Source organism: Podarcis tiliguerta, assembly GCF_965153285.1.
Source record: "Podarcis tiliguerta genome assembly, chromosome: 17".
Taxonomy (NCBI): domain Eukaryota; kingdom Metazoa; phylum Chordata; class Lepidosauria; order Squamata; family Lacertidae; genus Podarcis; species Podarcis tiliguerta.
This window is the reverse complement of record NC_139550.1, coordinates 15,001,246-15,011,737: the sequence shown is the minus strand read 5'-3', so window position 1 is coordinate 15,011,737 and position 10,492 is coordinate 15,001,246. Positions and strand designations below refer to the sequence as shown.

Below are 10,492 nucleotides of genomic sequence, written 5' to 3'. Positions count from 1 at the left end.
CATGAGAAGAGAAGACTCCCTGGAAAAGACCCTGATGTTGGGAAAGATGGAGGGCACAAGGAGAAGGGGACGACAGAGGACGAGATGGTTGGACGGTGTTCTCGAAGCTACCAGCATGAGTTTGACTAAACTGCGGGAGGCAGTGGAAGACAGGAGTGCCTGGCGTGCTCTGGTCCATGGGGTCACGAAGAGTTGGACACAACTAAACCACTAAACAACAACAACAAAGAGTCTGAAAAGATGCCCCTGAGAATAGGCTCGGTCTCTACGAAGAAATGTTGTATAACTATTACAAGAGCCACAGATTGTCTAGGGTTTCCCCCGAAAAGTTAATCTCATACTGGTTACCATTGTACTTTTAAATCTTCACATGATTGTGGGTTATTGCTTCTGTATTTCCCCCCTCTGTGTATGTTCAATTTTTATTGAATTTTTTGTTCAATTTTTATTGAACATACCTTCTCGCTAGAAGGAACATCCTCCTATCAGATGCCAAAGAGATAAACAACTACAGTGGTGCCTCGCAAGATGAAATTAATTCATTCTGCGAGTTTTTTTCGTCTTGTGAATTTTTTCGTCTTGCGAAGCACCAATGTGTATTGACAGTTTCCCATAGGAATGCATTGGCGGTTTTAAAAAAAAGGCCAAGACGTTTTCGTCTTGCGAAGCAAGTCCATAGGGAAATCCATCTTGCGAAGCAACTCAGAAAACGAAAAACTCTTTCGTCTTGCGAGTTTTTCATCTTCCGAGGCATTTGTCTTGCGAGGTACCACTGTATCTGACATTTAGAGGACATCTGAAGGCATTTAGACAACATCTTTAGGGAATGACTAATGTTTTAATGTACTTTTAATCTTTGTTAGAAGGGGAAACCCAGCCAGATGGGAGGGGTACAAATAATTTCTTCTTCTTCTTCTACTACTACTACTACTACTACTACTACTATCAACCTGGATCCTAAAGTATGGTATCATTTTTAGTGTCACAGTTACAGATCTCAGGAAGATGCTAGTCTATTCAAGTTTTGTGAACCTGGCACAACAGCACAAGAGCAGTCCTGAGGAATTGGACAGAAAATGGATTTCGGCCAAGTGAATAATAAAGGGTTCATGAACAGGACTATCTTTGTCCTAATACATACAGAAGTATCTTGCTTCAAAAGTAGTTAAAGATGTAAAAATCTAAGACACTGCATAGTGAAAATAACACTGTACTGTATACTGAAAAGTGAAGATTACATTTATAATAGCCGCCCAATGTGTTCTTTGGTTTTGCAACGTATCCAGAAGATACACTGTGTTATCCTCAGGTAATTTAAAATGCCTTTCATATATTGTTAATAATTCCATTCAACCACCTACTCTCTAATTAGGTCACCTGCTTTACTGGGTTTATTCATCTTTTATAATTGTGAGAATAAATTGTGGCTAAAATTAGTTGCACAACCTATTTATGGCCTTATCATATGAGCTGCCATATGGGCTTAAGAAATCTGCAGGTCGAGAAAGCAAAGTCTCTATCGTGTTCTGCTTTCTACAGAGAAGAGCCATTTCAACAATGGCCTCCACTGCCACTTCACACAGGGCCAGTGTGTCTGTTGCACAATCCTTTGCATAAGTAGTTGGAAATACCTCTCATGGTGTTCAGTACGGCTTATTCCCAGGTAAGTGTTACACAGCATTAGGCAACTATAACATAATTTCTTCTTGCAGCTAGAATCATTATACAAGCACGTAGCTCCCGAATGTCTTATGCAAGACATACATGCCTTGTCTTGACACTGAAATGAACCTATTCTGATTTTTCTTGCATCTATGATATGTTATAAGAAAAAGCTGCTCTTTTTCCTTTATGGAGTACCCAAGGGTCCTCTTTTTAGGTTCTCTATCGGCAGGAGAAAATAACAGAGGCCAACTAGAGAATATGAGAAGCAAGGCAGCTAGTAAGCCTGATCAATGTTCTTATACATTCACATTATTTTCAATCTACCTAGATCCCTTGGACTTCCCCCAGCCCAGCCCACCCGGTTTCCAATTTCCCCCTATATATATATTTTTGCATCTAATTACATTTTCTAATCCATTTGATCTCCTTTTTTACCTTGACTCATATTACATTATAAGTGTTACAACAATCCTGGTAACGTTTTTAAGTATACACAGTGGTCTTTCAGATATTCTATAAACTTTTCCCACTCTTGACTGAATTTCTTATCATCTTGGTGTCTGATCCTCATGGTCATCTTTGCCATTTTGGCATAGTCCAGTATCGTGGTTATCCATTCTTCTTCAGTTGGGACTTTCTCTTCCTTCCACTTCTGGGCAAGTAGCATTATTGCGGCTGTTGTTGCATACATAGTCTTTGTAAATCTTTTGGTATTTAATCTCCTGTTAACCCTAGTAAGAAGGCTTCTGGTTTTTGATAAAGTTATCTTAAACATTTTTTTTCAATTCATTATATATCATTTCCCAGAAGTCTTTTACTATTTTACATGTCCACCACATGTGGTAAACAGTACCTTCTTTATCTTTACACTTCTAACATAAGTTGGAGGTGTTTTTATACATTTTTGCTAATTTTACTGGAGTCAAATACCAATGGTACATCATTTTCATGTAGTTTTCTTTTAATTTTAAGTAAATTTTAAGTCCTCTTTCCACAACTTCTCCCATAAGTTAAATTGTATATTATAACCCACATTTTTTGCCCAGTCAGGGTTTGCGTTTTCTTGGGGAAAATGAGGCACAGTAGAGACTGGTGTCTTTATGAAATGTGGTTTATTCACACATATTTACACCTGAGTTAGCCAGGATAGCTCAGTCAGTAGAGCATGAGACTCTTAATCCCAGGGTTGTGGATTCTAACCTTCTACCCCTATGATTCTATGATATTTGATACAATGTGCTAATAAAATGGGGGAGAATTTCAGACAGAGACAGCCTGTTTCTACAATCCAGAAATAGCAGTCAGATTTTACTTTGATGCAAGAAATTTAGGTTGCATTCCCAAACACAGTTACTCGGGAGTAAGTCCTGTCAAGCTCAAATACCTCTTCTAAAATTAATATTTTCTTTTTGAGGGGGAGGGACCCTGGAGCCAACAGGGGACAACACCCCACTCCCATAAATGGCTTCAGGGAAGAGATGCTCCTTAGACCCTCGGCAGGGAAGAAAATGATTATTTCCCCTTCCACCACTGCTCTGGTCCCCCATTAATTATTGCCCACCCAAAATCAATTTGCATTTTTAAAATATAAATTTCAAAGATGCACTTAATACCACATTGTTAGAAAATTGTAGCATGCACACACATAGCAGACACACACTCCAATTCTTCACCCTTCAATATTCAGAAAATATCCCCTGAGAAAAACCACACTTTATTTTAGCACACAGAACAATCCCAAAAGCCAACCTGGCTCTCCTAATTAATGACTCCAAATATTTCCCCTGCAGAAGGAAATGTCTTGGAGAAACCGTTCCCCAGAGTTCTTTCACTTACAAATCCTTCAACTCCTGTGACCTGGATTCAAGAACTGAAGTTATTGACCATCTCAAAAGAAGGGCTAGACTGCCCAGGCAATGCAGTCAAGTAAAACATTATCAGGGATCTTGGGAGACAGGACAGAAGCAGCACTCTTCAATTTCTGTTGTGGACTGCCTCTTTCTGTGATTTATGGATGATGCTTTTTGGGTAGTCTTTGCCTAAGGGGCCAGGCAATTTCTAAAGTCTTTAAAAGTTCTTGCACAACTTTGTCCTGGGTCCTCGCCTCCTTGCAAGGGGGGGGGGGCTCTTTTGCAACAGAAAAATAAAGATGGTGTAGTGGTTAACAGCGGTGGACTTGTAATCTGGTGAACAGGGTTCGCTTCCCTGCTCCTTCACATGCAGCTGCTGGGTGACCTTGGGCTAGTCACACTTCTCTGTAGTCTCTCAGCCTCACTCACCTCACAGAGTGTTTGTTGTGGGGGAGGAAGGGGAAGGAGATTGTTGGTCGCTTTGAGACTCCTTGAGGGGTGCTGGAGGAGACTCTTGAGAGTCCCATGGACTGCAAGAAGATCAAACCTATCCATTCTTAGGGAAATCAGCCCTGAGTGCTCACTGGAAGGACAGATCGTGAAGCTGAGGCTCCAATACTTTGGCCACCTCATGAGAAGAAAAGACTCCCTGGAAAAGACCCTTATGCTGGGAAAGATTGAGGGCCAAGGAGAAGGGGACAGCAGAGGACGAGATGGTTGGACAGTGTTCTCGAAGCTACCAGCATGAGTTTGACCAAGCTGTGGGAGGCAGTGGAAGACAGAAGTGCCTGGCGTGCTCTGGTCCATGGGGTCACAAAGAGTCAGACACGTTTAAACAACTAAACAACAACAAGGGGAGTGAAAGGTGGGACATCAAGTCCAAACTCCTCCTCCTCCTCCTCCTCCTCCTCCTCCTCCTCCTCCTCCTCTTCTTCTTCCCTGGATCCCTGCCGCCACCCATTTTTCTCTGACCGATAATTGACTGGGGGCGGGGGGGGGGGAGGACATACACAGTCATTTGATGGGCTGCAAAAGCCAAGCCCAATCTGCAGTTTGGCCCTTAGATGCGTGTCTTTAGAGAAGAATCTGCCACCCACACTTGATGTTTTCCTGGAGAGAAGCAGGAACCTACTACGAAGCGTGGAGAGAGTCTGACGCTATGGAAATCTCCTGCAATTTCCACGGGCTCCAGCAAGCTGCAGCCGTGCCTCAGAAAATACTCTCCCCTGGTCGAGAAACAACTGGGTTGGGGGCGGAGGACGACAGGAGCCCAGCGCGTCACTTCGGCGCTCGCTCTCTCTCTCCTCCGCCACGCTTTTCCTAGTTCACAAACAACAACAATACAGTACAAACCTCCCACCAACAAGACAAACGAGAGATCTGTCGATTTAGTGATTGAAAATATCCCCCTTGCTGCTGCTTTCTGTGCTACTTCTGCACACAGAGAGCGCGGAGAGAGCTCTTCCCGCCCGGCTCCTTTCCCGAAGGCGGACATTTGCTTCGACATTGTATTGAACGTGCTGCTTATTGCCTCGCCGTTGAATAACATGCTCCCTCCCTCCCGCTCCTCCATCTTCCTCCCTCTCCCTCTTCAGGGAGATTAGGCGCCCCTCTCTGCGCTATGAGAAGGCGGGAGACGACGCTCCCCGGAAAGCAACGATAATAAAGGCGTACTGCTGTTGTGCTATATTACAATTCTTCACAGTCGCTCCCTTGAAACTGCGTTGTTGGGACGTCGCTCGCCATTGACCAGGATATCTTATGAAATAAACGCCGGGGAAGAATCCAAAATGAAGGAAACGGTGAAAGGATGAGGAGAGCGCCCATTCTGGACTCTCTCTGTCTCTCTCTCTGAATGACCCGTGTCTTTTAACACACATATATGCCGTGTTATATGTGCATATATAGGAAGCGGAGGACACCCCCCTCGGTGCTGACACGTATTGTTTCGCAATGCTCACGTTCTCAAAGCAGTGCTTTGGGATTCGCGACACGTCTAGCCTGCCTTATCTCGGCGCAAATCAACGCCTTAAAAAAAAAAAGAATCGCTTGCAGGGTTTCTGCCGTTTTTAACAGGATGCGAAAATTTGTCGAGACCGGTGACGGGGGGGGGGGATCTTTTGCAGTTATGGCAGAACTAGCTATGGCAACGATGTTCTCTCATCTCCTCCCCGCTTCCCTCTCAGCAGGGAGGGGGGAAACGTGGTGGGTGGGGGGCACAGCTACAGCACACCCCCTACACATTCATAAAAGGCTTTGAAAATGCGCGCACTGGCTTTCGCTTGCGTATCTCTTTATGGATATATATGGATATAATATTACATACTCGACGTCTATGTATTGATCCGACAGATGTTGCATATTACACCGTATGCACTAACGCTGTGTCGAGACGCCAAGTGTACTCCTATAGATGGTTGTATACTAGTGTGGCGGGAGAAACCCAGCCAGATGGGCGGGGTAATAATAATAATAACAACAATAATAATGGTTTGGCACACAAACGCCCCGAATATAGTACGGTAGCTGCGATGCCTTCTCCGCCACTCCTAGATTATCCATCACCATCTCTTTGTAGCTGAGGGCTTGAGGCAGGGATATATAGCATGGAGGTCTCCGTCTGTGTCTCTGTGTGTTGGGGCAGCGGGAGGCAGCAGCGGCAGGGGCTGGCGACGCGTGTGTAACCGGGCTGGGTGTGTGTGACTTCCTGTGGTATATTTATGGCCAGGGCTTCGATTTCCGGTAGCTGATACGAGCCCTCTCTCCTCGCACGGAGCGTTTAATAATATCGCTGAGGGGGAAGGAGGAGGGAAAGCTTTCTGCACACACATACACACACGCACGCGCGCGCACAGTGTGAGGTGAGGAGGAGGAAGACCGAGCGCGGGGATGAAAGACACCTCAGGCACGCACACACACACACAAAACACACTCTCCTTCCTAGTCCGAACAATATATGACGGTCAGGAGCGCAACCGCGCCATTCAATATCACGAATAGAGCACCGGCTCCTCCCGCCCCTCGCGACACGCGCGCCCCGCATTCCTATGGACAGGCACGTGCAGGTAGGTGGATAGGAGAGCCGCGGCGGCGGCGGCGGCGGCGGGGGAGTGTTGGGGAGGGGGGCAAGCAGAAGCGAAATGGCGCGAGTCAGTGGAAGGGGCGCGTATGCTCTATTCTCTCTCGCGCGCGCGAAAGGAGGGCTGGCCGCTCCGGAGTACTTTTGACAACTGAGGGGACCTGAGAGGGGGAGAAAGTCTTCTTCTCGCTCTGCCGTTTTGGCGGGAGGGGGCGGGAAGGCGGCTAGCGTTCAGACGAGAGAGGTGTGCGTGTATGAGAGAGAGATAGGGCAGTTATTGCATGGAGGAAGGAGGCGATATGGGTGAGGAGCGTCTCCCCCCCCCCAAAAAAAACAAATAAACACTGTGTCTCTGCTGTGGCCTCTTTGGAAAGCTCGAGCTCTCGACCCCGCACTTAACGAGGGGGCGTGTATTGACCGGCATTTATTGCGCGAGCAAGTTTATTAGAGCATGAAAGGAACGAAGCGTTTGGCTCTCTTTCCTCCTCCTCTAGCGAAGGGGGGAAAGCAGAGGCTTCGAAGACGCGAGTCGAGAGATGGCTGAATTCAGAAGTGGGCACGGAGCGCGCGAGGCAGGACGGGCAGGTGTGTCGCGGGGGTCGTGGGGAAAGCGCCTTTTCTGTGGGGTTGGAGGGAACGGGGCCGCGCGCGTTCCGGGAGGAAGCGTCGCTGTACGTGGCTGGAGTGGAGTATGGCGTGGGGTCTTCAGTTATTAGCGGGCGCGTTATCAGCCTGGATAGCGCAGTTGGCTCGGGCAGGGTGCTGGTGACTCCAAGGTCGCAGGTTCGATCCCCGTATGGGACAAGTGCGCATTTCTTCGTTGCAGCGGGTTGGACTAGATGATCCTCAGGTTCATGTAACAATCCTATGTTCTGTATAGTATTTAGTAAGAAAGCTGGGGCAAGGTGTGGCGGGACAGGAGAATGAAGTGTCTCTCTTTGAGGCAAGCAGCGCCCTGCTATACATGCCTACTCAGAAGTAAGAGCCATCGAGCCATCGAGCTCAACCTCTCTTGCACCCAGGTAAGTGGGTGAAGGACTCTTCCCACTCGGAAAGAGCTCACCCCGTATTCTGTTTAATACGGATCCGCACTAGCACACGAGAATCGTTATGCCCTGGTCCTGGAATTTCGTCGTGCAGAAATCAGCCTTTCTTTACTTTGACCTAAAAAGACGAAAAGGAGAAGCAGAAAGGAGGGGTGGGGGGCAAGAAGAGCTACAAGGAAAAGCTTTCTGCTTTGTTAAGCGGGGGGGGGGGGGGGGAGGGATACTTCATTTCTCTATAGAGTCTCTAGTTGGTTGGAAGTTTTCTCTCGCGCGCGCTTCTCTTGCCGGGTGTCGCACGTTTGCTTGCGGCTTGTTCCCTAACAGTAGAAAGGCTGTAGAAAGGTGTCCCTCTTTGATTTTGGTAGGAAATGCATCCATTACAGTCCTCTAAAGCACAATTCTATAAACACATTGAACTCCCTGAAGCTTACTTCTGAGTGGGCATGTACAGAATTACGGCGTTCATGGCAGAAGTCAAAGCCAAGCACTGCTAGCAGAACCAAAGGCTTAGAGTCCTAGCAAGAAGTTCAAGGGAGAAAATGCTTTCCTTCCTTTTCTCTCTCTCTCTCTCTCTCTCTCTCTCTCTCTCTCTGCTTCACATTTACTTTCCCTGCAACAGAAGGGGAGCATGGAAAAGTATTAGCACCCTTCTCTCAGTAATTCTAAATTCCAGTTAGTTTTTCATCCCGAATTAAGGTGATAGTCAAGTGACAAATACCGAAACCTCTGTTAACAGAGGCCCTGATGTTATCTCCTAGGATGCTTTCACTATTTTCTCACTCTCTTTATACATGGGCGTGGCCAAGGGGGGGGGCAGAGAGGGGCAGCTCCTCCATCAATAAAAAAGTACATAGCTAACTGAGGTTCTGCCCCCCCACCAAACACCCATGTTGTCTTATCAACGTTTGCAGAACATTATATGTTGCATCCAGAGCATTCACTGAGCGTTCACCCTTACTGTTTGCAGGGGCAAAAGTGGTTGTTAATTGAGCATGCATTCTGCTTTGTTTTGTGGGGAGGTTAGAGAATGTTGCCTCAGTCAAGTGTTATACCACACTTTCCAATGCATTTCCCTGTCACTTTCCTTGTTGCAAGAAGTTGGACCATTTGGGGAAGTGATTTGTTGTGCAAGACCTCTAAATCAACTTTAGCTGCATAGGCTGATAAATGTTTTCTGATAAATTATTGAATCCCACCTGAAAATTGCAATGGTCCGGAAGTGCCCTCAGTCTGAAAAGTGATAGTTGGTAAACGTGTATGTAGTATATTCTCATATCTTTCTATGAAAGCTGATTAGCAGAATTTCACCTTCCCCCAAGATCCACATATTTTAGTCACCTTCGCTAACTCTGAAGTCATCTCTCTTTTGCCCAGAGTTTCTGATCCAGAGTTTCTGGTGAAATGGGCTCTTGTCCACAAAGTTTATGCCACAATAAATCTGTCTTTTAAGTTTCCACAGTAAGCTTTGTTGTTTTTATATAAGCTCTTGCTATTGACTCTTAACAATAAAGTCGCATTAGTAAGGAAAGAAAAAGAGTAGACAAAACTATGTATTTTCATCCACTTTGTGGCTCTCATTCTTGTGGGCTCTACATGGCTACAAATATTTGTATGTTTTTCAAGAAAAAAAGTATGAGTCATATTTACATTTTGGCACCGATTCTGTATATCCTTTTGGATTAAAATTCAGGATCCTATTTAATGTGTTTGTTTACAATACAGAACTGTATTGCTTTAAATTATTAGGCTCTCTGAAGTGTAGTATAAAAGTAAAGCAGCTTACTGAACTGGTTGTCATACTTACACGCTAATTGCAAAGAGACAAAACTTTTAAAACTAGATATACAATATAAGTAATAGAAAAAAGTATGCAAATAACAGTTATGTTGTTTGGGTTCCTGTTTAATATCTTATGAGCCATGGATTTGTTATTTGGGACACTTTCTGGAACCTAGCCAAACAGGTATGTAAGAGATTTTGTTTGTTTAAAGCACAGTAGCTGAAGGATATGTGTGGTAAAATGTTATATCGAGAAATGGAGTCACTAGTCGTACCTTAGAAGTCTAATGGAATCCGTTCCGGAAGTCCGTTCGACTTCCAAAATGTTCAGAAGCCAAAGTGCGGCTTCTAATTGGCTGCAGGAAGCCCTGCTAGACATTCAGCTTCCAAAAGAAAGTTTGAAAACCGGAACACTCACTTCCGGGTTTCAATTGTTCGGGAGCCAATTTTTTTGGGATCCAAGGCATTCAAGATCCAAGGTAGGTACGACTGTACTAGAATGTTGGATTCCAGCATCAGGGAGACCTATATTCAACTCCCCTGCCCCCATCAAATTCACTGCATGACCTTGGGCCATTGACTATAACCTTCTCCAGGTATTTTGTTTCCATGTTAACAAGTAAGGCAGGGATGAATGTGCTTGCTCTGATCCACATCACTGTCTCTCTTGGTGAAGATCCAAAGCAGGAGACAGTTGTACTCAAGGAGGCTCCTTATGTCAGATCGTCACCCTCCTCCAACTTTTGGAGGGCAATAGAGCTAGTGCATTCATTCTCACAACCCTCTTCGCGTCTTAACTGAATACAGAAACATTAATGCCTGAAGAAGACTTACATCTCAGCCTAATATGCACCATAGGGTTGCTGCGGGGATAATGTAAGGGGACATTATGCATGCTGCTCAGTTTTCCTTGAAGGAAGGGCAGGAAAAGAATATGACAAACTCAGTGAGTAGATTCTTCCATGATAAATAGAACACTTTCTTCATTTGGCATACACCTAGGGGTATACATTCGGTTGTTTCTTTTATTTGAACTCATATTGGCTCCTCCAAGCTTTGAGCAAGCAGCTCTT

General features: G+C 45.4%; 1 protein-coding gene across 8 annotated transcripts in view; it reads left to right on the top strand.

Moving 5' to 3' along the window:
• The first annotated feature begins 6,257 nt into the window (after positions 1-6,257).
• KIAA1958 overlaps positions 6,258-10,492 on the top strand; it is a 67,645-nt gene continuing 63,410 nt past the window's right edge. For 3 of the 8 annotated variants that reach the window (XM_083419859.1, XM_083419860.1, XM_083419858.1), the window contains exon 1: positions 6,260-6,580. The gene's annotated coding sequence lies outside the window, so the exon portion shown is untranslated. Of the gene's footprint in view, positions 6,581-6,825; positions 7,180-7,341; positions 7,617-10,492 lie in introns of those variants that run through there. The other 5 variants (XM_083419857.1, XM_083419861.1, XM_083419854.1 and 2 more) reach the window with 4 other exon arrangements.